Source organism: Cherax quadricarinatus, chromosome 7 (genome assembly GCF_038502225.1).
Source record: "Cherax quadricarinatus isolate ZL_2023a chromosome 7, ASM3850222v1, whole genome shotgun sequence".
NCBI classification, from domain to species: Eukaryota; Metazoa; Arthropoda; class Malacostraca; order Decapoda; family Parastacidae; genus Cherax; species Cherax quadricarinatus.
The window spans coordinates 17,579,197-17,606,487 of record NC_091298.1 but is presented as its reverse complement, the minus strand read 5'-3'; the positions used below and the strand labels follow the sequence as shown (position 1 = coordinate 17,606,487).

Here is a 27,291-nt window from a genome sequence, read left to right as displayed (position 1 = left end):
TTAGTGATAATGCTGAACTGCCTTTAGGGAGTGCTGGACTTCGTAGAGTAGTGCTGGACTTCCTAGAGGTAGTGCTGAACTTCCTAGATAGTATAAAACTTCCTAGAGGCAGTGTTGTACTTCTTACACATCTGTAGAGGAGAGGGACATTTTATGAACCAATGTGTTCAAATCAATGCAGCAAAACAAGAATATAAAAAATAAAGTTGCAAATCTGGGATCAATGTCGAGTTGACTAATATTAATGTTGCAAGTAAGTCTACGGCCAATATTAATGTTGCAAGGGAGTCTGCCACCAATATTAAAGTTGCAAGGGAGTCCACGACTAATATTAAAGTTGCGAATTTAAGACCAGTGTTAAATTCGCAATGTCATCTAAACCCAATCTCAAAGTTGCAAAGGAATTTAAGACTAAAGGGTTTCTTCCAGGTATTACAGAACAAAGATTCTGGAAAAAGAAGAGTTCACCGAAGTGTAACTTAGGACGGCATACTGATAACAAGCAAAAAGTGTCCTTTATTTAAAAAAAATGTTTCCTGTATGTTTTCAGAAATATAGAATTGTAGAGGAGTCAATGAAAACCTAATTAGGCTAGATCACAGTTAGTAGTGACACGCTTCAAGTAGCAAGGGTGGAAAAAAGACACTGTGCAGAAGCTGTTATTGATGCAACTGTTCGATCTGTTTAGATATATGTCAGGTCAGCTTGATAAAATACTAAACAACTAAACTAAGCAAAATGTTGTCCCAATTTAAGCTTGTGCAGTACCTTGTTTTCACTATTGGTTGCAATAGACTATTTAGATCCATGGGAAAAAGTTTGAGTTCGTGTAAATCTCCGGATTCCGCTACTTTGGAGAAATGGGGGGGGGGGGCTAGAGAGGTGTCTTGATGTCGGCGAAGGGCTCTTGATCCAAGGAATTGGAGGTACCCTTCAGTTCCTTCCACTAAATCGGACTGCCTCCTCTTCCACAGGCGCTGTAAAACTCTTATATGTTTGACACATCTCCGTATGTAATAGTGATAATCCTGACCCTGCTAAACTTTTTTCAAAGGTTCTTAAACATCTCTAGTGTTTAATGAATAATTTAAAACAAAAAGATAGTAATATCTGTAAGATAGTAATGCCCATTTACAAAACGAGGTAGGTCCCCGACCTAGTAATACTGGTCAGTAGTAGGCTAAATTATTGAAATTAACAGTATCTGTCCCAGGTCTATAATTTTCTTAATTTATTTTTTGTGCTGTTAATAAGAGCTAATTTATTTAACACTTCCCAGCCCACAACCCTATATAGTGTGCAGGAAGAACATTCAGTACTTCACTACCATTAGGACTACCTTCCTTGCAATGAATGACCCCCAACGGTTTAGCATTTGACGAATTAAACATTGCCTAAAGGTTTATTAGTATAGTTTTAGTTTCTGCTTGTAGTTGTGTAAGCTAATATTTGTAGTGTTTTGAAGTTGCGACATAATGAGTACCAGTATTATAAAGAAATTGTATTAATATGGAGACGTTCAAGACAGCCACTATTTCAATTTACCCATTAAATCACTCTTGGGTATATTTGTTTTTCACGGCTGAATTTACATACCAAGAGTTTTTATTCTATCTCAACACATTTCGAAGCCCATCTCTATTTACGGTATGCTATCATCCCATCTAGGATGCCATCACCAACAGATGCCCAGCACCTAGGTGGCTATTTACCTCTAGGTGAACAACGGCAACAGATGTAAAGAGACCTTCCCAAAATCTTCAGCTGCCGAAGATTTAATCCAGGTTCGTGATTTGTGAGATGAAGGCGATACCAGTGAGCTTTGAGCCTCTGATGCTATCAGATGCTACCTAGAACTAAAAAGAAACACAAAGTGTTGGGTTAGGTTTGAGTCCATCCAAGATCTTGGGGTAGAGCGACGTAGAACAGAAAATCCGTTGGAATTTTTTTCTTTTTTTTTTAACTGGGTGTTACAAGGTTAGGTTAAGGATTCCTAACTTTTACATCAACTCATTTAAAAGACTTTTTATTGTTATGAGACATACAAACAGGAAACAGAATGAAATTGGAGCATTCACTATGTAGACCTGTATTCGTGAGGTTGTTTAATATTATTATTACAGTATTAATACTGCTACTACTATTATGGTATAATAATAATAATAATAATAATAATAATAATAATAATAATAATAATAATAATAATTTTATTATTATCATTAATAGAAACACTCAGATTATGTGGCTTAAACATTTTCTTATATATTATGTTTATGCTGTATCTTCATATTTTTTAATAAAATTATCGTTTGTTTGAAAAGCAGCAAATATCTGAGTAAACTAAAGCTAGCTAGCTAGGCTCGTAGCCTCTATCAGCTTTAATATGGTTCATCCATACTTCAAATATATTCAGTGCTTTGAACGTGCAAGTGACCGTAGAGTTTTCTTCGAACTTCATCTTCGTCTGACGGTCGATGTGGACTGACTGCCACATTGTTTCTGTCTCCTCTGATTTTTCCGGTTACTATATTTTAGCGGCACGAGGTCAGGGAAACACTACTTATCAAACGTTTGGCACCTTTCTCTAACACATGAGTGGATACGCATTGCCTGTATTTATTATATATTGTGCTACTAACATTTAGCGTTTTATGAAGCACAAGTTATTGTATGATGTGAACAAACCTTGCAGTGAAGATTGAAATTAAAGAGTAAATAAAGGCAAGCGCAGTGACATAATGAGAAAGGAAGCGAAAACTTGGGTTGGCAACTCTCGCGAGCAGACGACACATGGCTGGACATTCGGGCCTCAGTTGGGAATGATGTGGTGAGGTAGTAGGTGCGTCGGTTTCTCTTGTTCGTATTGTGAAAGTTACTTTTTCTACGGATTTAATTCTAATAGATTGAAATAGTGCAGATGCACTAATCACGAGAGAAATACAAATAAGTTGCTTCACAGATAATATTGTGATAGCTCGAGTGCTTGTAGGATCAATATTGCAAGTTAGCTATTGTATGACTGAAAATATCGACCCAACTGAAGGAGGAATTGGGATTTACCTACGAAAATACACCACCACACTCGTCCCACCCCTCCATTAAATTAGGTAACTAAAAATTATTCAGCGTTTATGCATTTTGTGTATGAAGCAAATTTCATGTGAGATATATACACCTAGAGGTTTATGCTTCTTAATTTAAATATACACTGAAAGTTTACTTTAATTCCTGTTTTAGGGATTAAAATATTCTTGATTTTAACAGGTTGCATACAGCCATAATGTTCATTGTATAATCCGTAGTCTTCAAATGCAAGCAATCAACCAGTCTTCAAAGATAAAGAAAACAAATAATTGTTACTGCTAATACAACTGACTCCGAGAAAGAAGAAAAAAAAATAGATTTGAAGAATAATACAAAACAATTAATAATGACCGATTTACATGTTTTGACACGTGTAGCATGGGCGGTGAACCGGGGAGTGGGAGTCTGGGTGTGGCATAATGTTCCCGCCCAGCTGGGGTTATGAGGTTGTACAGTGTGTGTTGGGTTGGTTTTCCGCTGGGGCACTCGTGGGGGTCAAGTGTGTGTGTGTGTTCATTTATTCGTGTTTGCAGGGGGTCGATTCTTGGTTTCTGGCCCCGCCTGTTTGCTTCGCCGACCGGCATTACTGATTTCTGGTCTCCTGAGGCATATCATACCATCTCTTCGACCTTTGTGCAGTGTTTGCCTCCAGCACTTCCAGGTTCAGTTAAATTCCATTTTCCAGCTGCCTGGGAGTCATGTTTTTAGTTTCGGAATATGCCTCCTTGTTCTTCGTCCTCGAATTTCATTATTTCTTTATGCACCCTATCAATTACTCTGATTATCGTAAATGTGTTAATTATGTCTTCTTAGTCCTGTCTTCCGGAGTCGTCAGGTTCAATTCATTTTAGTCTCCTCGTAATGCACATCCCTCAGCGCTGAGAATAGTAAGGTTGTAAACCATAGTACTTTTTTCAAGTGTGGACACTCATTATCAGAGAAGGGGAGCTACCCACTGATGACATACAGTATCAAAAGACAGGTCTGACATATGCTGAACACAGTTCTAGTGGATTCTTTGCTGAGATTCCTGAAGGCTTCTCTGAAATTCAACCATTAACCCTGCATATCCTACCTAAGTTACATGGTTGATGTGCAACTACAGTGATGTTCTGTGCGATTCTCTCTCAGATCATTTTCTTTCCTCGATGTTCGTGGTGTTTCTCTTAATTTATACTCTGGTTCTAGTCTTCTCTCTTAACGAACATTTTTCTCTCTGATTGAACTACAGCAGCTACTGTTTGATCTCCCCTCGACAGCTTAAGTCTTCCTTGGTGCGATCTTTCTCCAGTTTGTATTCTCAAATCGTCCGTAAAGAAGAACACAGGATTTGATCACTTCTGGGATGTCATATATGTACCCGTAGGTATACCAGCACCAGTGCTGATCTTGGGGAGGACTCCACCTGCTAACCTCACTCATCTCGATCCTTCCGTACTGACACTGTCATCTATTTTTTCACGCACTGTATGTGAGAAAGACACGTATGCGAGTATTCGACATTTATTGACGATGCATTTCGCCCGACAGTGGCTTCAGTCCAGTACAGAGGTCCAAGGTGGGCGAAACGTATCCTGAGTAAATGTTTCTTACACACAGGTGTTAATCGCCAGTTTTAATATTTCTAGGCACACCTTGATCCCCAGGAATACTTAACCTTTCACCTCCAGTTGCTTTTCTAGCATGTACGGTAGATGAGGCTCTAGTTGGAGCCATGTCAAATGCTTTCTTACAATCCAGAAAGATGCCGAATCGTGTATGTGTCTTTGGAAATCATGTGGGGGTGTTTGAGGGGTTAATGTGTGTGTGGAGAAAATATTGAGGTCGATGTGTGTGTGTGTGTACTCACCTATAAGTAGTTGCAGGGGTAGATTGACAGCTCCTGGTCTCGCCTCTTCGCTGGTCGCTACTAGGTCCACTCTCTCCCGGCTCTAAGAGCTTATCGTGTGTGTGTACTTACCTAATTGTGGTTACAAGGGTCGATTCATGGCTCCTGGCCCCGTCTCTTCACTAGTCGCTACTAGGTCCACTCTCTCCATGCTCTATGAGCTTTATCATACCTCTTCTTAAAGCTGTGCATGAAACCTTCCTGCACTTCATCACTCTCCAGATTGTTTTACTTCCTTATAACTCTGTCACCGAAGAAGTACCGTACTCCTGACATCCCTGTGACTCATCTGGGTTTTCAACTTCCAGTTGTGACCCCTTGTTGTGTCACATCTCTGCAACATTCTGTCCCTGTCCACCTTGTGTGTGTACAGGTCACCAGAGATTTTTGTGAGTTTGTATATGTTTATGAGTTCAACATTCATTCACTTAAGTGGGTATGCGCGGGGTGAAGAGACAGCGTTCGCTTTGGTCTGATATGTAGGTTAGTTTGTGTAAGTACGATTAGATTAGATTTAGATTTTAACGCCGAAGCGGCTAGTTTTACTGTGCATTTCATATCAGTCTGTGAAAAGTAGTGCAAGAGCATATGGATCCATAAAAAGCCTAGAAACTAGGCCCCAAAAGGCTTTACAGGAGTACATCTGGATTTATATCTGCAGTTCACTTATCTGTTACAAGCAAATTTAGAAAATTTGCTTAATATGTCTGGTATTTTATTTTCATTAATAAGATATCTTGACATATCACATAGGTTTGTATATTGTCTATCTATATATTCCTCAATAAGTGGACAGTTAAGCACATAGTAGTCAAGATAGTGATCATAGGGCTGGTCATATACTTTGTGTCTGCCAAACTGCCAGAAGTAATTGTAACCAAGCCTAAGCCTGGCCACTACAGCATCAGTCAGTCTGTTCATATTACGAGTTGCTCCATAAACTTACTTATCTACGTTCATGTTGTCATAATGGGTTATAGATCTACTGAGGCTTCTAACTGCATTCCTGTAACATTCAGTATCATTATTTACTTCGCTCCTAATATTATTAGTACGAGTGTTAGGATATTTCATGCTTTTTTTTTTTTAGGTGCGAATGGGAAGAGGAGGGGGGCTACTATTGTTAAGGTTAGTGGGTGTGGTGTTCGTTAAGGTGTGTGGGTGCGACGTTCAGGTGAGTGTGGGTGCGACGTTCAGGTGAGTGTGGGTGCGACGTTCAGGTGAGTGTGGGTGCGACGTTGTTTAGGTGCTAGTGTATTTTGTGTATCTGCTAAAAACATATAATTTACGGACGCCCAGACAAATTAGGGAAGATATATTATCCAGTCTTACATGATGTGATAGTGACGTGACGCAAGAAGCGAGAATGATATAAAACAAAGACTTTTTCTCCTTTGCTTTCCATCCTTCCCTGCTCTCTTTCACTTCCCCCCTTCCCTCATCTTTTCCCTATCCATCCTCATGCACTGTGTAAACACCTTGCTCTTGCTTGAAAAGGCCTACTCCATAAAATAGGTGTGTGGGCGGAGGGTTATTTCAATTGCGTGTTTGTTTTATTCTTAAGTGTTGAGGGAGTGCTCATGAGCGCTGGGCAGGTCAACAACACCTAGTGTGGTGTGCGGGAATGTGGGATCCTTTATTTTTTTTTTAATTTTCGGGGATTGAGGTTTAACCTTGGGCCCGCCTCCAAACTTTTTATTGACTGACATAAATTACCTCTATCGTATTTACATTTGAACTCTTGTATAAAGTCTGCTTCTCCTGTGTCATTGTCAAGCTCATTTCTCAATGCTCTTATGTCGAAGCTGTGTAAACTGACGATTCTACGACTCAGCTGGTGTCCAGTTTCCATTCTTAGCCCCTTGTTCCTTATTCTTCCCCGGTGAAGATTCTGAGCTTGTCAACCTTGTTTATTCCCAGAGGTATTTCGCAAGCGTGATCATATTACCTCCTGTGTTCCTCCATGTGCAAGAACTCTTACCTGATTGAATCTCTGGTCGTAGCTGAATCTTCCGAGCTTTAGTACGTCGACTTGTCTTCATTTATGTACATTCTGAAGGTCATGTATGCCATCTTATCATATGCCACTGATGTTATTCTGTACACTTCGCTGTATAGATTTGATACAATGGTTGTTCCAATATGAGTTTTCTTCATCTTTTTCGGTGAGATTTTTTTTACCTGATAACTGACACCTTTATGTCGTGGTCTTTTCCCAGTAGACACTGTCTTGATTTTGCACATGCTGAAGTTGAGGTTTTTAGGTTGTCTTGGAGTTTCTTGCTCTCCTCTGTGTGCTCCCCGTCCCGACACTGTGTCACTAATCTTTTTATTATGCCCGTATCATTCAGGTGGGCTTTACCTTGCATGGGGTTACTGTAAAGACCTTGTTGTTTGGGAAAATACAGTCCAATCATTCTCTGTTCTCTATGTGTGTGTGTGTGTGTGTGTGTTTTACGTGCGTGCGTGCATGCGTGTATATGCCGTATGTGATGTTTGTAATTATTTATTTGTAGCTACAGAAGTAGTTATTCTCGTGATGATCCATTTTTAACATTTTTTTTTTTTTTGTAATTTACTATTATCGACCGGTTTTACTGATTTTGTCCTCCAAAGCCCAGTCTTAGCTACTCTGTATAAGTCTTACCTTGTAGTCCACATTTCTCACTTCCTGCACCAGTGTCTGTGCAAACCTTTGGATCTTTCTAATTTTTTCATACGCTTGATCTGGTGCGAGTTCCATGCTGACGCTGCATATTTCAAGATGTGCTTAACGTACGTAGTGTATAATGTCGTAATTGAATCTTTGTTTTGGTTCCTGAAAGCAATTTTTGGTTAGCTAGTGCTGAATATGCCGCTGAAGTTATTTTCATAAATTTACATCATTTTTAAGCAATGATAGATATGGTTGCAGATAGATATAGTTATGGTTGCAGGGGTCGAGTCTCAGCTCCTGTTCCCTCCTCTCTGCTCTCAGCTTCTGGTTTCACTCTCCTGGTTGCGTAAGCCCTATCATACATGTTCTTAAAGCTATGTATGGATTCTGCCTCTATCATTTCGTTGTCTAGGTCGTTCTACCTCCTGACCACTCTAACGCTAAAAAAGTATTTTCTAACATTCCTGTGACTCAACTGTGCTTTTAGCTTCCAGGGATGATTTCGTTTATCTGAGACCCGCCTCTCACTCTCTGAGTATTTTGTAACGTCGTGATCATGTCACTTCTGGTCCTTCTTTCTCAAGTGTCGTCAGGTTTAGCTCCTCCAACCTCTCCTCATAGGTCATACCCCTGAGCGCTGGGACTAGTTTCATTGCAAACCGTACTTTTTTCCAGCTTCTTTACGTGCTCAACCAGATGTGGGTTCCATACTGGCGCTGTATACTTCAAGATAGGCCTGACATATACTATATATAAGGTCGCGAATGCCTCTTTGTTAATATCTCTGAAAGCTACACTTGAATTTGCCAGTCTCGCGTTTCTTGCAGCGGTTATTCGGTTGAGGTGTGCCTCAAGTGACATGCTCAGAACAGTGCTTACCCTGAGGTCCTTCTCTTTCAGGGAGGTTTGCAGCCATTGTCCCATGAGTTTATGCTACACTGTTTTCGGACTTTTCTGCCCTTCTATTTTCATAACTTTTATTTGCTGAGGTTAAATTCAAGGAGACACTTGTCAGATCAGCCCTGCAGTTTGTCTAGATTCATTGTAGTCTTTACTGGTCTCCCATTTATATCCTCATTAGTTTCACATCTGCGAGCTGGTAAGCCTCTGACTCAGTTTCCTGTCATGTCGTTCACATACATTGTGTGTGTGTTTACTCAGTTGAATTTGCAAAATTATTCGTTTTTGCACGCGTACTCACCAATTTGTGTCATACCTGCTCTTGAACCTATGTATGGAGCTTGGCTCTTGCAAGTTTTCATCTTGCTCATTCTCCTTCAGTACGACCCTAAAACTGTAGAAGGATTTACTAATGTCTGTATGGCTCATCTGTGTTTATAATTTATATCTGCGTCCCTTTGTCCTTGATCTTCACAAATCAGTCTTTGCCCGTCCTGTATATTCTTCTGAGTATCCTGAGCTATTCTAATCTAAATAATGAAAATTGGGAAATGTGCTGTAAATCATGTGCGAGAAATCCTCTCTTATGAAGTTGTTAGGTTCAATTTCTTTATAGGTTCTCCCTAAAGTACAGTTCCCTCATTTCCTGTAGCAGAGTAATTGCAACTTTCTGAATGGTTAGTTGAAGACCGTATTGCCGACAGGAACGAAGACAGACACATGTAGCAGAACAAATTTTTAACTGGGACAATATTTCGCTCTAAAGAGTTCTTTCCCGTCATGATGAATGCGCTTTCCTTAGAGCGATAATGATTGAGCAAGATAATCATCATTATTGTTTTTAAAATATACTAGGATTTTTTTTTTTTTTTTGCTGCTTATGTTAACCAAGACATATATTCCTACTGTGTTATATTTCCCTACCGAATGGCTACGAAATTTATGTAAATTCACAGACATTTTTTATTATCTTTTGCGAGAAGATGGTGAGAAAATAATGTAATCCGGTAATACCCAAAAATGAGTTAGTTGCCGCAGTGGCATGCTCGCCCCACCAGGGAGCAGCAAAAACTACCCACCAGGAATTACTTGCTGACTTGTATCCTTGCCGCAGTATATTTTTATGTATACACACACACACACACACACACACACACACACACACACACACACACACACACACACACACACACACACACACACACACACACACACACACACACACACCAAAAAAAAAAATCAGTGAAGAGGCGGGGCCAGGAGCTATGAATCGACCCCTGCAACCACAAATAGGTGAGTACAATAGGCGACTTTACACACACAGAGGGGACACAGAAACAAGGGGTCACAATTGGAAGTTGAAGACTCCTACGAGTCAAAGGGATGTTAGGAAATATTTCTTCAGTCATAGAGTTGTCAGGAAGTGGAATAGCCTAGAAAGTGACATAATGGAAGCAGGAACCATACATAGTTTTAAGACGAGGTATGATAAAGCTCATGGAGCATGGAAAGAGAGGACCTAGTAGCAATCAGTGAAGAGGCGGAGCCAGGAGCTATGACGACCCCTGCAACCAGAAATAGGTGAGTACAGAGATGACTTGATGCTGGTAATGAGCTCTTGATCCAAGGAATTGGAGGTGCCCGCTTTGCAGCACATACGATTACCTTTCCATTTCCTAGGCTGTGTTTGAAGCCTACGGGTTTAACACTTCCCAGTGAATATAATAATTACGTTGAATAAGCAACACCAGCGAAAGAAGGCAACACACTATTTGTATTAGAAAATAAATTGTGATATAAATACTGAATAACCAACAAAGAGTTAGAGTTTATATTTTAATATAATAATAATAACTATTTCAATATAAATGACTTGATTCCACTTGTAAACAGTGACTCTGTTCCATTAGAAATAATTGTTTTAGTCACAAATGATATAGACGAGGGAATGTAAAAAGGTAAGCAGAGGAAAAGATTGCATTATGAATGAGGGAATTGTTGCTTTACAACTAGTCCATGTATTATGTGCAGAGAAGCTTTACAAGGAAATTAAATAAATATGATCTCTAGAAGGGTTTGTAATGTTTATAACACAGTATATACCAGCAACGAGAAACAGACAGAAGAAGAGAGACTTGTTGAAGAGGTTACGGAACAAATAAAATAGGATTAATATAGAAAACATGGCAGTACACAAACCTACCATAAATTAATGGTGGGGAAGACAGAATACCCACAGATATACAAAGACAGAGCAGAACAAGGCTTCATCAACACGATGTTTCCCTCTCTTTGATCAAAACGTTATCTTAATAGTCTTGTTCTGCCCTCTCTTTGTGTTATGGTATCTTACCATGAATTGGAACTTGAAGAAGAGAGAAACGATTAGATAAAAGACTTAACAGAGAAGAATAAGCAGCCAAACCTGTTCTTCATATTTGTAAAAACAATGAAATATTTGAAGTGAAACGCAATGCATTAAAATTAATGATAACATCATTGGAGACGAGATAGACATGTGCTAAATATTAAATGTTTATTTACAAAAGAAGGAGTACTTTAAACTTTTATTTACAAAAGAGAGAGAATACTTTAGACGATTATATGCAAAAAAAAAAAAAAAAACAATACTGCACACGTTTATATACAACAGATTACTTTAAATGTTTATTTACAAAATATATACAAAAGAAATAGTACTTTAAACTATTATATACAAAAGGAAGTGTATTTTAAACGTTTATGTACAAGAATACTGTGAACGTTTATATACAAAAGAAAGAGTACTTTAAACGTTTATGTACAAAAGAAAGAGTACTTTAAACGTTTATATACAAAAGAAAGTTCTTTAAACGTTTATATAAAAAAGAGAGTACTTTAAACGTTTATATACAAAAGAAAGAGTACTTTAAACGTTTATATACAAGAGTACTTTAAACGTTTATATACAAGAGTACTTTAAACGTTTATATACAAGAGTACTTTAAACGTTTATATACACAAAAAAGAGCATCAAGTAAATTAGACCAAAAAACCCACAACAGAAATTAAATGGAACCATTGAAGTAGGTGATGCTAAGAAATTATTAACGGATGATAATTAATAGTGGGGAAAATAATCAAAAGCAGGAGGTCCCGATTATCTTTGAGAATTATTTAAATGGAGGTAAATTGGTCGCCAAATTAATAATAAATGATTTAGTGTCCAATAAACCTTCATTTAAACCATTTATCTAGTGATTTTGAGGGCCATCGCCTCTGAGATGCATGGGGGGGGGGGAATAATGGCCAGCTCTGATTCCCTGGAACAAGAGCCTTTCACCTACATCAAGGCACTCCCAATGGAAAGAGAGATCGTTAATGTAGAATCGAAATATTTGGAGAGGGACACTTGAGTTAAAATATCAACCCTTCCTAAACTTTTTTTGCTGGAAACATCACATATGAGTACAAACACCCCATGCGAGTACAAAGCATTATGCACGAGTACATATCTCCCATACGACTATAAACATCCCATACGAGTGCAAACATCCATTACGGATATATCTCGAACGAGTACAAACATGATACGGGAGTACAAACTTCCATCACGATTACAAGCATCCTACGCGAGTACAAGCATCCATCACGAATGCAAATATCCTACGCGAGTACAAGCATCCATCAGGAGTACAAACTTTCCCTATGAGTATACATTCCATGAGAGCACAAGCTTACCACACGAGTACTGACACTATAAATACAAATCTACATGCGTACAAATCTTCCACACAAGTACAAATCCTCCCACAAGAGCACACACATTTCATACCAGTGCAAACAACCCACGCGAGTACATACATCCCTTACGCGTACAAACATACCATAGAGTACAAACTTCCAACACGTGTTCAAACATCCCAGAGTACAAACCTTACACACGAGTACGAACCTCCCATATGAACACATGCTTCTCACGCGAGTATAAACGTCTCTCGCTAGAGCAAAACTCTTATACGAGTATATAAATCCAACACGAGTACAAAAATCCCACAAGAGTACAGAATACCACGAATACAAACGTAATACAGTACAAATATTATGAGTACAAACATTACACACGAGAAAAACACCTTATACAAATACAGACGTCTCACACAAGTACAAAAATCTCACAAAAGCACAAAATCCCGCACGAATACAAACATCACACACGAGTGCAAACATCCTATACGAGTACAAATATTCCATACAAGTCCCAATATTCCATACATATACAAACAGCCCATGCAAATACAAATATACCATACTAGTACGAAGTCCATATACATATCCAAACATCTCATACGTGTAAGCATCCTATACAAATACAAACATCCCATACAAGTACAAATATCCTATACGAATTCAAACATCCCATACAAATACAAACATCCTATACAAACACAACCCCAGCAAACACATGCCAACAAGTACAAAGCATATTGCACGAACATCACTGGTCATGTTTGGTCATGCGGCCATTTTCTCTGGCGGAAATGTCTCACTTTATGGTGCCTCTCTGCTGTGTGTGTTTGTGGGGAGAGAGAGAGATGCGGTGCTGCTAAGTCAAGTTCTCCCCCCCTCTTCTCCCCCTTGTGTCTTGTCTCCTGAACTGTGGCAGACAGCCAAAAGAGAACTGTCGATGACGTACAGCTTTGAACGGATCTTCCTGGGCTTCTTACTCATTTCTGCAACGTTGCAAGCTCCTGATGATGTATTGATTGCAACACGAAAGACCTTGAGCTATCATTCAACTCCCCCTGTGGTTATTTTGCATATAAGTTATGTATATATTGTTTAGCTCACTTTTAGCAAGATTGTATTGTAACTGCTGAGGGGAAATATAGTGGGAGATAATGGTTGTCATGTGATTGAACTTTATACTATGAACCAACAGACTTGTATGAAGCACTGAATCATTTGAATAACCAGACTATTTCTCAATGGTTGATAAGTTGTGTTGTAGGAGCATCACTGCTCTGTGTAATTCCAGCCTTACTGGAAGGAAAGCTTAAGCTAAGCTGAGTTGGTATCCCACCTCAGCCTGTCAAGTTTCATTACCTTACATTATGTATGAAATCATTCATGTAATGGTATATTACAGGGTAATATAACTAGTTTTTGCTTCCGCAGTGTAATTATCATAAGGTAGTTGCAGCTTTCCTACGAATATATTAATAATAATAATATTATTATTATAATTAATAATAATGATATAATTAATAATAGTAATAATGAGATAGAGTCGAAAACTGCGTGTCTATTAAAAATAAATAAATCATAAAATCAGCCAAGCCGTGAGTCTTCTCTCATGCTAATGTTAATCCTTTCAATTTCCTGTTTCTTTTTTTCTGTATAGTTTTTTAGGTCCTTTCCTTTATCCGCCCACCGTCTTAGTCTCGTCACAGGCACAGATTTTCCGGTGATTGCATGATAATTACAGTGGGAAAGTTGTTTGAAGGTGCTTGAGGGGAGTAATGGTGTCATCTGGTGAGTGATAAGAGGCCTCGGGGCGTGGCAATCATGCCCTCGCTCTGATCATTCATCATCCTCTTACCTCATTAATAGGCTCATTAATTGTCTCATAACCTCTAGCCTCGAAGGAATGCCAGGACATAACAGGAACGGCAAGACATTATATCCTGTTTATCATCATGCTCTAGGAGAACCATTACTACTATCATTAGCATCAGTACTACCTTCACTACTACCACCACCACCACCACCACCACTTCCTACGAAAGTAAAAGACTGGGCAGGCGATGCAAAATGCCCCCAATTAAAAGTAGGGGCTCCATTGATACACTAAGACTAAGGGAAAACACCATAAGTGTCCGGGCCCCAAGACTGTTCAACGGCCTCCCATCAAGCGTTAGGGGAATTGCCAATAAACCCCTGGCTGCCTTCAAGAGAGAACTGGACAGATACCTAAAGTCAGTGCCGGATCAGCCGGGCTGTGGCTCGTACGTTGGACTGCGTGCGGCCAGCAGTAACAGCCTGGTTGATCAGGCCCTGATCCATCGGGAGGCCTGGTCATGGACCGGGCCGCGGGGGCGTTGATCCCCGGAATAACCTCCAGGTAACCTCCAGGTATCACTACTGCTACCACAACCAACACCATCACTACTACTGCCACAGCCACCACCACCACCGTTTCTACCACCAAAGTCATCACTATTCCCCCACTACCTTAGACACCACTATTCTCCCCCCCCCTCCATGCATACACACACCCCACAAAAATCACCCTCACAAAATGTGTTGATTCTCTTAGGTTATGTTGTTATATACATAATTACTAACAGGTAAAATATTATTTTGAAGTGAGAGAGAGAGAGCAGATATCTTCTGATACCATTTGTTATTATTCACGTGAAGCTCTAAACCCGCGTTGATCATTTAGAGTGTACGTTGTGGAGGCTCTGTATTTTCTGTTCTCGCTGCTTCCGACTACTCAAAATTCTTACATCATTTAAGTTAGATTGGTATGGGCACATGGCCTACAAAACCTAACGAAACTCAGCCTAAATGGGCTTAGTGCTTCCTAGCATAATAAGTCATATTTTACTTGTTGGGTAGTATGTAACAATTTAACGCTTGAACATGAGGGTAAGTTGTAATACACACCACTACCACCACGCCCACTTTTCCTTCTCCAACCTCTTCTTACCTCCCTACGCACCACCATTATGGTATGTCAAGACTGTTGGTGGTGCCTCTTGGGATGGGGAGGGCACACTCGTCAAATCTTATCACGACGAGAACGGACGCCTTTTAAGATTACTATATATATATATATATATGTCGTGCCGAATAAAAACTTGCGATTTTGGTGGCTTAAATACCAACGCTCTTCTTGCCGAATAGGGCAAGCGAAAATTTGTGTACGCAATAATTTCGCAAAAATCATTCTGAACTTAACGAAAAAAAAATATTTCGTTGTGTTTGTTTATTAAATTATTGTAAATTTATCTAAATTATATTTAGTTGGATTAGGCTAGATTAAATTGCACTTGTTATAATAAGGTTAGGTAGGTTTTCTAAAGTTCTTTTGGTACAAAATTATTAATTTTTACATTGACATAAATGAAAAAAATATATATCTTTAAACTGCAGTCCACTGTACCCCAGTGCCGATAAGAATGTTGCAGAGGCGAAACTAATTCCAACCTCCCACTAAAACACCAACTTTGAAAGTTTAAGCCAGACTGAAGAGGTATTCTCTTATCGGAGAGACTAATATCCTAAATTACACAAACACATTAAATCTGAAGCTTCTTGGAATATGCATTATCAAGTTGAATGGTTAAAAATCAATCGAATGATGCTCTCAGAAATTATAACAAAATCTTGTATTTCAAATTTTTCGTCTTCAATCAAAGGGCGAAGTGGGACACACAAGCCGAAATAAATCCAAACTTTTCTTTAAGACTGACACGTTTAGAATTGAAGTAATTAAATTATATTTAGGCTTTGGTTATATTACTTAAATTTGTCTAATAATTGCATTGATGAGATAAAGATGTTGCGTTATCCTAAGTTAAACCTACTTTAAAAAATACTTCATTATAGCTGATCAGAAGAAACATTCTACACTTATTTCATGGAAACCAGTTTGATCTATAAATTTGACACACCGAAACTTATTCAACTTAAAATCAAGGGGAGGGTCGAGAATTGGACCTGGAAAGCGCAAAAATATTAGACCTGGAGGCTCAAGTGTTGAACTTGGAGGCTGAAAATTTGAACCTGAGTCTCAAAAGTTAGACCTGGAGGCTCAAACGTTGCCCTACCGAAGATTTGGTAATCACAGGTTATCATAGGGACACTAATACGTATTTCAGTTTCTCCAATGAAGGTCGCAAATCCAGCCCTAAATCCATAGTGGTCATATAGCGCCTTCGGTAATAGGTATACATGGTATGGCAAGTAACTACAATTTCCTAGGTCAAGAGTCCTTTACCGGCATCAAGGCATATCCCCTCATCCTTGAAGGATAGAGCGATATGAGGGCCACTGGTAAGGCTGCAGAGTTAGTGCTGGGCTCAAACATTGATTCAGAAACACAACGGAGTTGAATCTTATTTTCTTTACACCCTTAGTGGTAAGTTAAACGGCAGCTGATTCAAACTGGGTTGATGATACCTAGTCTGTATCTTTTACACACTTGAAATATGAATTTCATCTGTTTTATCCTTAATTGTTTTTATTTTCTTCATACATTTACGTGTTTATACACCTCATCAATGACTTAACCTGCTGTTTGAAATATATATCTGCTTTTACATACGGGAAGTGGGGAAAGGGGTTTTGGATATCAGCATATTTCATGTTAAAGCTGGTGCATAAATCATTTTATAGAAAATAAATAATCTTACCATATCGTGAAAATATAATTTTGTAGACGTAGACACGCAGTTGCAGGGAGGCCAGTTCAGTTCCCATCACTCTTTATACTATATATTCGTAAATAATTTTTTTCAGTAGATCAGTATTTTTTAGTTTACACTTGTATATGTCCTTTTTAGCAGATGTTTAGACGAAAGTAAGCTTCAGAAAAAGATACTAGTCGCCATAAATCTGATGCGAGTGACCCTGTGAGTTGATATATATAAGTGCTTCTTAATTAAGAAGCACTTATGAAGATACGTAATGCACCTAACAAAAATTAATGTGTTACGTAAAAAGACATGTGCAACTGCTGTATCATTTTGTTGTGGCAGCGTTTCGCTCTCTGGGAGCGTTGTTAAGCCGTTAATTGACCATTCTCACAGCTTGTGCTTGTCGCTGCAACAGTGTCCTTCGTATATTTGTTATGTAAAAGTGTAACCCAATATACATAAATCAAGGTGTTGCTCGTTTAACACATGACACAGAATCTTGCTAGCCAAACTGTACCTCTACGGGACCAGGAAGGTTTAAAATGATATATGTAACAATAGTAAAAAACGAAGAGAGGACATTGCAGCATAGTTGTTCCTGTTGCCACAGAGAGTATATTTTGCTCACTAGCATGAGTGCCTAGACCCCCGTTGTTCCTTACGTAAATAAATGATCAGCAGCAGGAAATTTAATCTTATTTACCACTATTTGTGGCTGTGAACTAAGGAGAAGGATAATAACCAGAGAGGGCAGTTAAATGATTCACGATGACTCGAACAGGCTGCAAATATAGTAAGGAATGTGATTACTAGAATTAAATTTTGAACAGTGCACAGTTATGAGAATAGCAGATGGGGTGAAAAGACCTAACACTGGATACAGCCAGGAAGAGGTAACACTGCAGACAATTTACAAGAATAAGTTAAAGGAGTAAGCATCATACCAAGCTCTGTTAGCGTGTCTACGGACTCTTTCTTATGCCCAGACTCTTGGAGCTTTATATTCATATATACGAAACATAAAAGCATTATTACCGTCTAGACACAGACGTCATCCCACAAACTTGGTTGTGGCCCGAAGCTTTTGGCTGAACGGTCGGCCAAGTGACAGCATGAACACATCTTACATCTGTTGCCCCAGTTAATTTAGTAAAGAGGTTCTCAAACTGGACTTCATGAACCCCATGGGGTCTGCGGCAAGATTTTAGGAGGTCCACGCGGGATATGATTCTTTTTTTTTCCAGAATTCGCAAAAAAAAAAAAAAATAGAATCTGAAAAAATAATAATGAGACGTTGTACAGTTCACTCTTCATTATTTTCTTAATTAGCGAGTCCATAGCTGTTTCAGAGTTCCTCGACGAAAGAATGTACGAGACCCACTAATCAAGTAGAAAATAGATACCTGGGTTTTAATTGATTGTTGTGGATCACTTTCTGTTAGGAGAGGGTTCTAGAATACCAAAGATATGGCCAGGATTGAACACCTGTTGAGGTACGAAAACAGTTTTAAGCCGTTACAATGAAATGTTTTTTTTTTTTTTTTTTTTTTAAGAATACTCATTTATCAACCTTATGACAAAGAGGTACTGTACATTTACAACTGCCTATTATAAGAACTGCTTTAAGGGATTTTAACAGTCATTTAGGGCATACACCACTTACGTTAGGACGTGTTCCGGTACGCGGCACCAGCGTGGAACCCCTAACTTGATCACGTATGTACATAAACTCGAGGAAGGTCCCGTGCGTGGGTTGGCAACGCACTCGCCTCACGTATTGAGTGTCCGTGGTTCAATCCCCGGCATGGGTAGAAACATTGGACATGCTTTCTTACATCTGCTGTCTCTGTTCACCTAGCAAGAAATAGGTACCTGGGTGTCAGTCGACTGATATGGGTCGCATCCTGAGAGACAAGATGAAAGGACCCAATGGAAATGACGCACTGACTTTCTTGGGTTATCCTGGTGGCTAACCCTCCGGGTTAAAAATCCGAACAGAACTTATCATATTTTATCCACAGTTGTTCGACGAGGTAGGTATCACAACTAAGGGGATTGACTAGGAGGAGAGACTTTAATAACGCAACTTAATATTAGTAAACGAGAGGAAGACCAGATAAGGCATGATTATGGCATACAAAGTAGGACTTGACATGGTTGTGATGGACAAGTTATTTGAGCTGGGAGGAGATGGAGCCAATGAAGCATAAACAGCTGAAAACTAGTTAAATCAGAGACTTCCGGAAATATTTTTTTCACCCTGGGTAGTAAGTGGACCGCACTAGGGACTAAACGAAGAGCTGATGTAAGAAAACATCATACACAGTTTTAAGAGTAGGCTAGATAAGGCCCAGAAAGTTAGGAATCAGTAACGAAATCGGTTGATATAAGAGGAGGGGCTAGGAACCACGAATCGAGTGCTGCAAACACCCGTTGTCTTGTTGCTCTCAAGAGAGGTTCCACGCTGCTGGTAAAACGCTGTTGATTCAAGCAATTGGAGCTACACTCTTAGTCGGATCAAACCTGATTACATTCCATTCCCCAGGCGCTGTTGGAGCCCTAGGAACTTAGCATATCCCCACGAATAAAATAATAATAATAATAATAATAATAATAATATTAACACACATTTCTATCACCGTGAGACAAGTCATGGATCATTCGTAGTAGATATTTATGCCAAGGCCCTGAAGTCTTTATGTAACGGCTGCTGCCCTTGCAGGGTGCTCCAGGAAGTGCTTTGACCTCCAGGTCGCTACTGAAGGCACCATACCCAAACCTGTTCCTTCCCTTGACATAACGTTAGATCTAAATACCATGAATTACCTATGAATCTCAACCGGCTCTTTGACCGCGTGCATATGTATAGGCTAAGCTCGGGCCATGTTTCAACCAGTCCTCGCGCCATATCTGAACGCTTTCAACATTTTCACTGGGCTTAGTTTAGATAACATTATATATATATATATATATATATATATATATATATATATATATATATATATATATATATATATATATATATATATATATATATATATATAATATATATATATGTCGTGCCGAATATGTAAAACTGGTCAATTAGCAAGAACTCATTTAAAATTAAGTCCTTTCTGAAATTTTCTCTTATACGTTTAAAGATATATTTTTTTCATTAATGTTAATGTAAAAAATTTTAATTTTGCACCAAAAGAATCTTAGAAAACTTACCTAACCTTATTATAACAAGTGTAATTTATTTTAGCCTAACCCAACTAAATATATTTTAAATACGTTTACAATAATTTAGTACTAAACAAACACAATCAAATATATTTTTTTTCGTTAGGTTCAGAATGATTTTGGCGGAATTATTGCATACACAAATTTTCACTTGTCCTATATGGCAAGATGAGCGTTGCTATTTAAGCCAAGATCGCAAGTTCTGCCTATTCGGCACGACATATATATGTAGGTAGTAGGTTGGTAGACAGCAACCACCCAGGGAAGTACTATCGTCCTGCCAGATGACTGTGAAACAGAAACCTGTAACTGTTTTGCATGATGGTAGGATTGCTGGTTTCTTTTTCTGTCTCATAAACACGCTAGATAACAGGGATATCTTGCTACTCCTACTTACACTTTGGTCACACTTCACAGACACGCACATGCATATATATATACAAACATCTAGGTTTTTCTCCTTTTTCTAAATAGCTCTTGTTCTTCTTTATTTCTTCTATTGTCCATGGGGAAGTGGAAAAGAATCTTTCCTCCGTAAGCGATGCGTGTCGTATGAGGCGACTAAAATGCCGGGAGCAATGGGCTAGTAACCCCTTCTCCTGTAGACACTTACTAAAAAAAGAGAAGAAGAAAAACTTTATAAAACTGGGATGCTTAAATGTGCGTGGATGTAGTGCGGATGACAAGAAACAGATGATTGCTGATGTTATGAATGAAAAGAAGTTGGATGTCCTGGCCCTAAGCGAAACAAAGCTGAAGGGGGTAGGAGAGTTTCAGTGGGGGGAAATAAATGGGATTAAATCTGGAGTATCTGAGAGAGTTAGAGCAAAGGAAGGGGTAGCAGTAATGTTAAATGATCAGTTATGGAAGGAGAAAAGAGAATATGAATGTGTAAATTCAAGAATTATGTGGATTAAAGTAAAGGTTGGATGCGAGAAGTGGGTCAGAATAAGCGTGTATGCACCTGGAGAAGAGAGGAATGCAGAGGAGAGAGAGAGATTTTGGGAGATGTTAAGTGAATGTATAGGAGCCTTTGAACCAAGTGAGAGAGTAATTGTGGTAGGGGACCTGAATGCTAAAGTAGGAGAAACTTTTAGAGAGGGTGTGGTAGGTAAGTTTGGGGTGCCAGGTGTAAATGATAATGGGAGCCCTTTGATTGAACTTTGTATAGAAAGGGGTTTAGTTATAGGTAATACATATTTTAAGAAAAAGAGGATAAATAAGTATACACGATATGATGTAGGGCGAAGAGGAGCGATTGGTGGAATGATGATGTAAAGAGAGTAGTAAGGGAGAAAAAGTTAGCATATGAGAAGTTTTTACAAAGTAGAAGTGATGCAAGGAGGGAAGAGTATATGGAGAAAAAGAGAGAGGTTAAGAGAGTGGTGAAGCAATGTAAAAAGAGAGCAAATGAGAGAGTGGGTGAGATGTTATCAACAAATTTTGTTGAAAATAAGAAAAAGTTTTGGAGTGAGATTAACAAGTTAAGAAAGCCTAGAGAACAAATGGATTTGTCAGTTAAAAATAGGAGAGGAGAGTTATTAAATGGAGAGTTAGAGGTATTGGGAAGATGGAGGGAATATTTTGAGGAATTGTTAAATGTTGATGAAGATAGGGAAGCTGTGATTTCGTGTATAGGGCAAGGAGGAATAACATCTTGTAGGAGTGAAGAAGAGCCAGTTGTGAGTGTGGGGGAAGTTCGTGAGGCAGTAGGTAAAATGAAAGGGAGTAAGGCAGCCGGGATTGATGGGATAAAGATAGAAATGTTAAAAGCAGGTGGGAATATAGTTTTGGAGTGGTTGGTGCAATTATTTAATAAATGTATGGAAGAGGGTAAGCTACCTAGGGATTGGCAGAGAGCATGCATAGTTCCTTTGTATAAAGGCAAAGGGGATAAAAGAGAGTGCAAAAATTATAGGGGGATAAGTCTGCTGAGTATACCTGGTAAAGTGTATGGTAGAGTTATTATTGAAAGAATTAAGAGTAAGACGAAGAATAGGATAGCAGATGAACAAGGAGGCTTTAGGAAAGGTAGGGGGTGTGTGGACCAGGTGTTTACAGTGAAACATATAAGTGAACAGTATTTAGATAAGGCTAAAGAGGTCTTTGTGGCATTTATGGATTTGGAAAAGGCGTATGACAGGGTGGATAGGGGGGCAATGTGGCAGATGTTGCAAGTGTATGGTGTAGGAGGTAGGTTACTGAAAGCAGTGAAGAGTTTTTACGAGGATAGTGAGGCTCAAGTTAGAGTATGTAGGAAAGAGGGAAATTATTTCCCAGTAAAAGTAGGCCTTAGACAAGGATGTGTGATGTCACCGTGGTTGTTTAATATATTTATAGATGGGGTTGTAAGAGAAGTAAATGCGAGGGTCTTGGCAAGAGGCGTGGAGTTAAAAGATAAAGAATCACACATAAAGTGGGAGTTGTCACAGCTGCTCTTTGCTGATGACACTGTGCTCTTGGGAGATTCTGAAGAGAAGTTGCAGAGATTGGTGGATGAATTTGGTAGGGTGTGCAAAAGAAGAAAATTAAAGGTGAATACAGGAAAGAGTAAGGTTATGAGGATAACAAAAAGATTAGGTGATGAAAGATTGAATATCAGATTGGAGGGAGAGAGTATGGAGGAGGTGAATGTATTCAGATATTTGGGAGTGGACGTGTCAGCGGATGGGTCTATGAAAGATGAGGTGAATCATAGAATTGATGAGGGAAAAAGAGTGAGTGGTGCACTTAGGAGTCTGTGGAGACAAAGAACTTTGTCCTTGGAGGCAAAGAGGGGAATGTATGAGAGTATAGTTTTACCAACGCTCTTATATGGATGTGAAGCATGGGTGATGAATGTTGCAGCGAGGAGAAGGCTGGAGGCAGTGGAGATGTCATGTCTGAGGGCAATGTGTGGTGTGAATATAATGCAGAGAATTCGTAGTTTGGAAGTTAGGAGGAGGTGCGGGATTACCAAAACTGTTGTCCAGAGGGCTGAGGAAGGGTTGTTGAGGTGGTTCGGACATGTAGAGAGAATGGAGCGAAACAGAATGACTTCAAGAGTGTATCAGTCTGTAGTGGAAGGAAGGCGGGGTAGGGGTCGGCCTAGGAAAGGTTGGAGAGAGGGGGTAAAGGAGGTTTTGTGTGCGAGGGGCTTGGACTTCCAGCAGGTATGCATGAGCGTGTTTGATAGGAGTGAATGGAGACAAATGGTTTTTAATACTTGACGTGCTGTTGGAGTGTGAGCAAAGTAACATTTATGAAGGGGTTCAGGGAAACCGGCAGGCCGGACTTGAGTCCTAGAGATGGGAAGTACAGTGCCTGCACTCTGAAGGAGGGGTGTTAATGTTGCAGTTTAAAAACTGTAGTGTAAAGCACCCTTCTGGCAAGACAGTGATGGAGTGAATGATGGTGAAAGTTTTTCTTTTTCGGGCCACCCTGCCTTGGTGGGAATCGGCCAGTGTGATAATAAATAAAAAAATAATATAATATATATATATATATATATATATATATATATATATCTTCATATATATATATATATATATATATGTGTGTGTGTGTGTGTGTGTGTGTGTGTGTGTGTGTGTGTGTGTGAGTGTGTGTGTGTGTGTGTGTGTGTGTGTGTGTGTGTGTATACTCACCTAGTTGAGGTTGCAGGGGTCGAGTCCGAGCTCCTGGCCCCCGCGTCTTCACTGATTGCTACTGGGTCACTCCCTGAACCGTGAGCTTTATCATACCTCTGCTTAAAGCTGTGTATGGATCCTGCCTCCACTACATCGCTTCCCAAACTATTCCACTTACTGACTACTCTGTGGCTGAAGAAATACTTCCTAACATCCCTGTGATTCATCTGTGTCTTCAACTTCCTACTGTGTCCAATCTCTGGAACATCCTGTCTTTGTCCACCTTGTCAATTCCTCAGTATTTTGTATGTCGTTATCATGTCCCCCCTATCTCTCCTGTCCTCCAGTGTCGTCAGGTTGATTTCCCTTAACCTCTCCTCGTACGACATACCTCTTAGCTCTGGGACTAGTCTTGTTGCAAACCTTTGCACATTCTCTAGTTTCTTTACGTGCTTGGCTAGGTGTGGGTTCCAAACTGGTGCCGCATACTCCAATATTGGCCTAACGTACACGGTGTACAGGGTCCTGAACGATTCCTTATTAAGATGTCGGAATGCTGTTCTGAGGTTTGCTAGGCGCCCATATGCTGCAGCCGTTATTTGGTTGATGTGCGCTTCAGGAGATGTGCCTGGTGTTATACCCACCCCAAGATCGTTTTCCTTGAGTGAGGTTTGTAGTCTCTGGCCCCCTAGACTGTACTCCGTCTGCGGTCTTCTTTGCCCTTCCCCAATCTTCATGACTTTGCACTTGGTGGGATTGAACTCCAGGAGCCAATTGCTGGACCAGGTCTGTAGCCTGTCCAGATCCCTTTATAGTTCTGCCTGGTCCTCGATCGAGTGAATTCTGACACTCTGACACCTCGCCACGTACCATGACTCGCTGCTGTCTTCCTGACAAGTACTCCCTGATCCATTGTAGTGCCTTCCCTGTTATCCCTGCTTGGTCCTCCAGTTTTTGCACTAATCTCTTGTGTGGAACTGTGTCAAACGCCTTCTTGCAGTCCAAGAATATGCAATCCACCCACCCCTCTCTCTCTTGTCTTACTGCTGTCACCATGTCATAGAACTCCAGTAGGTTTGTGACACAGGATTTCCCATCTCTGAAACCATGTTCGCTGTTGTTGATGAGATCATTCCTGCTCTTCCTCATTTACATCAATGATCTTCCAAACATATCCCAACACCTGAAACCCATTCTCTTTGCTGACGACACGACTTATGTCATCTCCCACCTTAATCTTGCCACCTTCAACACCATTGTTAACGAGGAACTGCTCAAAATATCGACTTGGATGACAGCCAATAAACTTACACTTAACACTGGCAAAACCTACTATATTATGTTTGGTAGCAGAGCAGGTGTTGCGCAACTTAACATTAATATCGACAACACTCTAATTGCCAGACATAATGAGGGCAAATTCCTTGGCCTATACCTCGACAACAACCTAAATTTCAGCACCCATATCCTTCACATAACCAAAAAAGTATCCAAAACGGTTGGAATCCTCTCCAAGATACGATACTACGTGCCGCAAACTGCCCTTCTCACACTATACCATTCACTTATATATCCATACCTCACCTATGCTATCTGTGCTTGGGGTTCAACTGCAGCAACACACCTAAAGCCAATAATAACCCAACAAAAAGCCGCAGTAAGAATAATCACTAAATCCCATCCCTGGCAACACCCTCCCCCCCCCCACTCTTCATAGATCTAAACTTACTCCCTGTTCAGAACATCCACACTTACTACTGTGCAATCTATATCTACAGGACCTTAAATTCCAATATTAACCTTGACCTAAAACGCTTTCTTGATAGTTGTGACAGGATCCACAGGCATAACACCAGACACAAACATCTCTATGACATTCCCCGTGTTCGACTAAACCTTTACAAAAATTCAATGTATTTCAAAGGACCTAAAATCTGGAACACCCTACCTGAAAACTCTAGAACTGCAGACACATTCATCACTTTCAAAACTACAGTTAGAAAACATCTTATCTCCCTGATACACCCCGACAACTAACTACATGATAACCACCTGGTGGTTCACAGTTACACTCACTCACCCACTGACTATAAACCCAGAAACACTAATCTTAATCTTATAATAATAAATCCTAACTAGTCATAAGTTTGCCTATGATACTCCAATATAGACACCTTGTATTGTGCCAAAACAAAAGCATTCACATTGCTAAACTCACAAATTATGATGTAGTCACTTAGCCTTATTACCATAATCTGTTAAGAATTAATCTAAGTCTGCTCGAAATGCCTAGCCATGCTAGGTGTCCTAGTGGCCCCCTCTGTAATTAGTATTTTATAACATGTAAACCACACAATACCCAAAACCTGTAAACCGCACATTGTAACCCTTATAGAGAATAAACTTGAATTGAATTGTGCTGATGAATGCTCAGCTTACTACTACAAAATTAGGATGTCTGTTTTTCATTGTTTTAAATAGTACTAGACTGTAATACAGTACATCATAATGTATATTGTTCCATTGTAATACCAGATTTCATTGTTTTAAATAGTACTAAACTGTTATACATCAAATTGTAAATTTGTTTTAAATTGTTACATTGTAATACTGTAATCTTCATTAACTAATTCATTAGTGCAATGTCTTTACTAAACTTATCAAAACCATGTAGCATTATCTGATAGAATATTCACTTCTGTACTCGCTGTAACTCATCTAATGACTATATGAACTATGTATTATTGCCTTCCTAATCTTAAGTTAATCTCTAAGTTTGCCCGAAATGCTCTGCATACAAAGGGGCCTTTGGCATGTACACCCAACTATTATATTCCTCTGTACAATCATGTAATGTGTCAAAATAAACATCTTAATCTTTTAGGTGTTCCACCACTCTTCTCCTGATAATCTTCTCCATGATTTTGCATACTATACATATCAGTGACACTGGTCTGTAGTTTAGTGCTTCATGTCTGTCTCCTTTTTTAAAGATTGGGACTACAATTGCTGTCTTCCATGCCTCAGGCAATCTCCCTGTTTCGATAGATGTATTGAATATTGTTGTTAGAGGTACACATAGCGCCTCTGCTCCCTCTCTCAGGACCCATGGGGAGATGTTATCTGGCCCCATTGCCTTTGAGGTATCTAGCTCGCTCAGAAGCCTCTTCACTTCTTCCTTGGTTGTGTGCACTGTGTCCAGCACTTGGTGGTGTGCCCCACCTCTCCGTCTTTCTGGAGCCCCTTCTCTCTCCTCTGTGAACACTTCTTTGAATCTCTTGTTGAGTTCCTCACATACTTCACGGTCATTTCTTGTCTCTCCTCCTTCCTTCCTTAGCCTGATTACCTGGTCCTTGACTGTTGTTTTCCTCCTGATGTGGCTGTATAACAGTTTCGGGTCAGATTTGGCTTTCGCTGCGTGTACTCACCTAGTTGTACTCACCTAGTTGAGGTTGCGGGGGTCGAGTCCGAGCTCCTGGCCCCGCCTCTTCACTGATCGCTACTAGGTCACTCTCCCCGAGCCGT

General features: G+C 39.6%; 1 long non-coding RNA gene across 3 annotated transcripts in view; it reads left to right on the top strand.

The window, feature by feature from the left end:
* The window catches only part of LOC138852383 (uncharacterized), a 387,670-nt gene that overhangs the window by 124,379 nt on the left and 236,000 nt on the right, over positions 1-27,291 (top strand). The window contains exon 1 of one of the 3 annotated variants that reach the window (XR_011391714.1): positions 2,800-3,107. The exons of the other annotated variants lie outside the window; for them this stretch is intronic. This is a non-coding gene — a long non-coding RNA (uncharacterized lncRNA). Of the gene's footprint in view, positions 1-2,799; positions 3,108-27,291 lie in introns of those variants that run through there. 3 annotated transcript variants of the gene reach the window in all.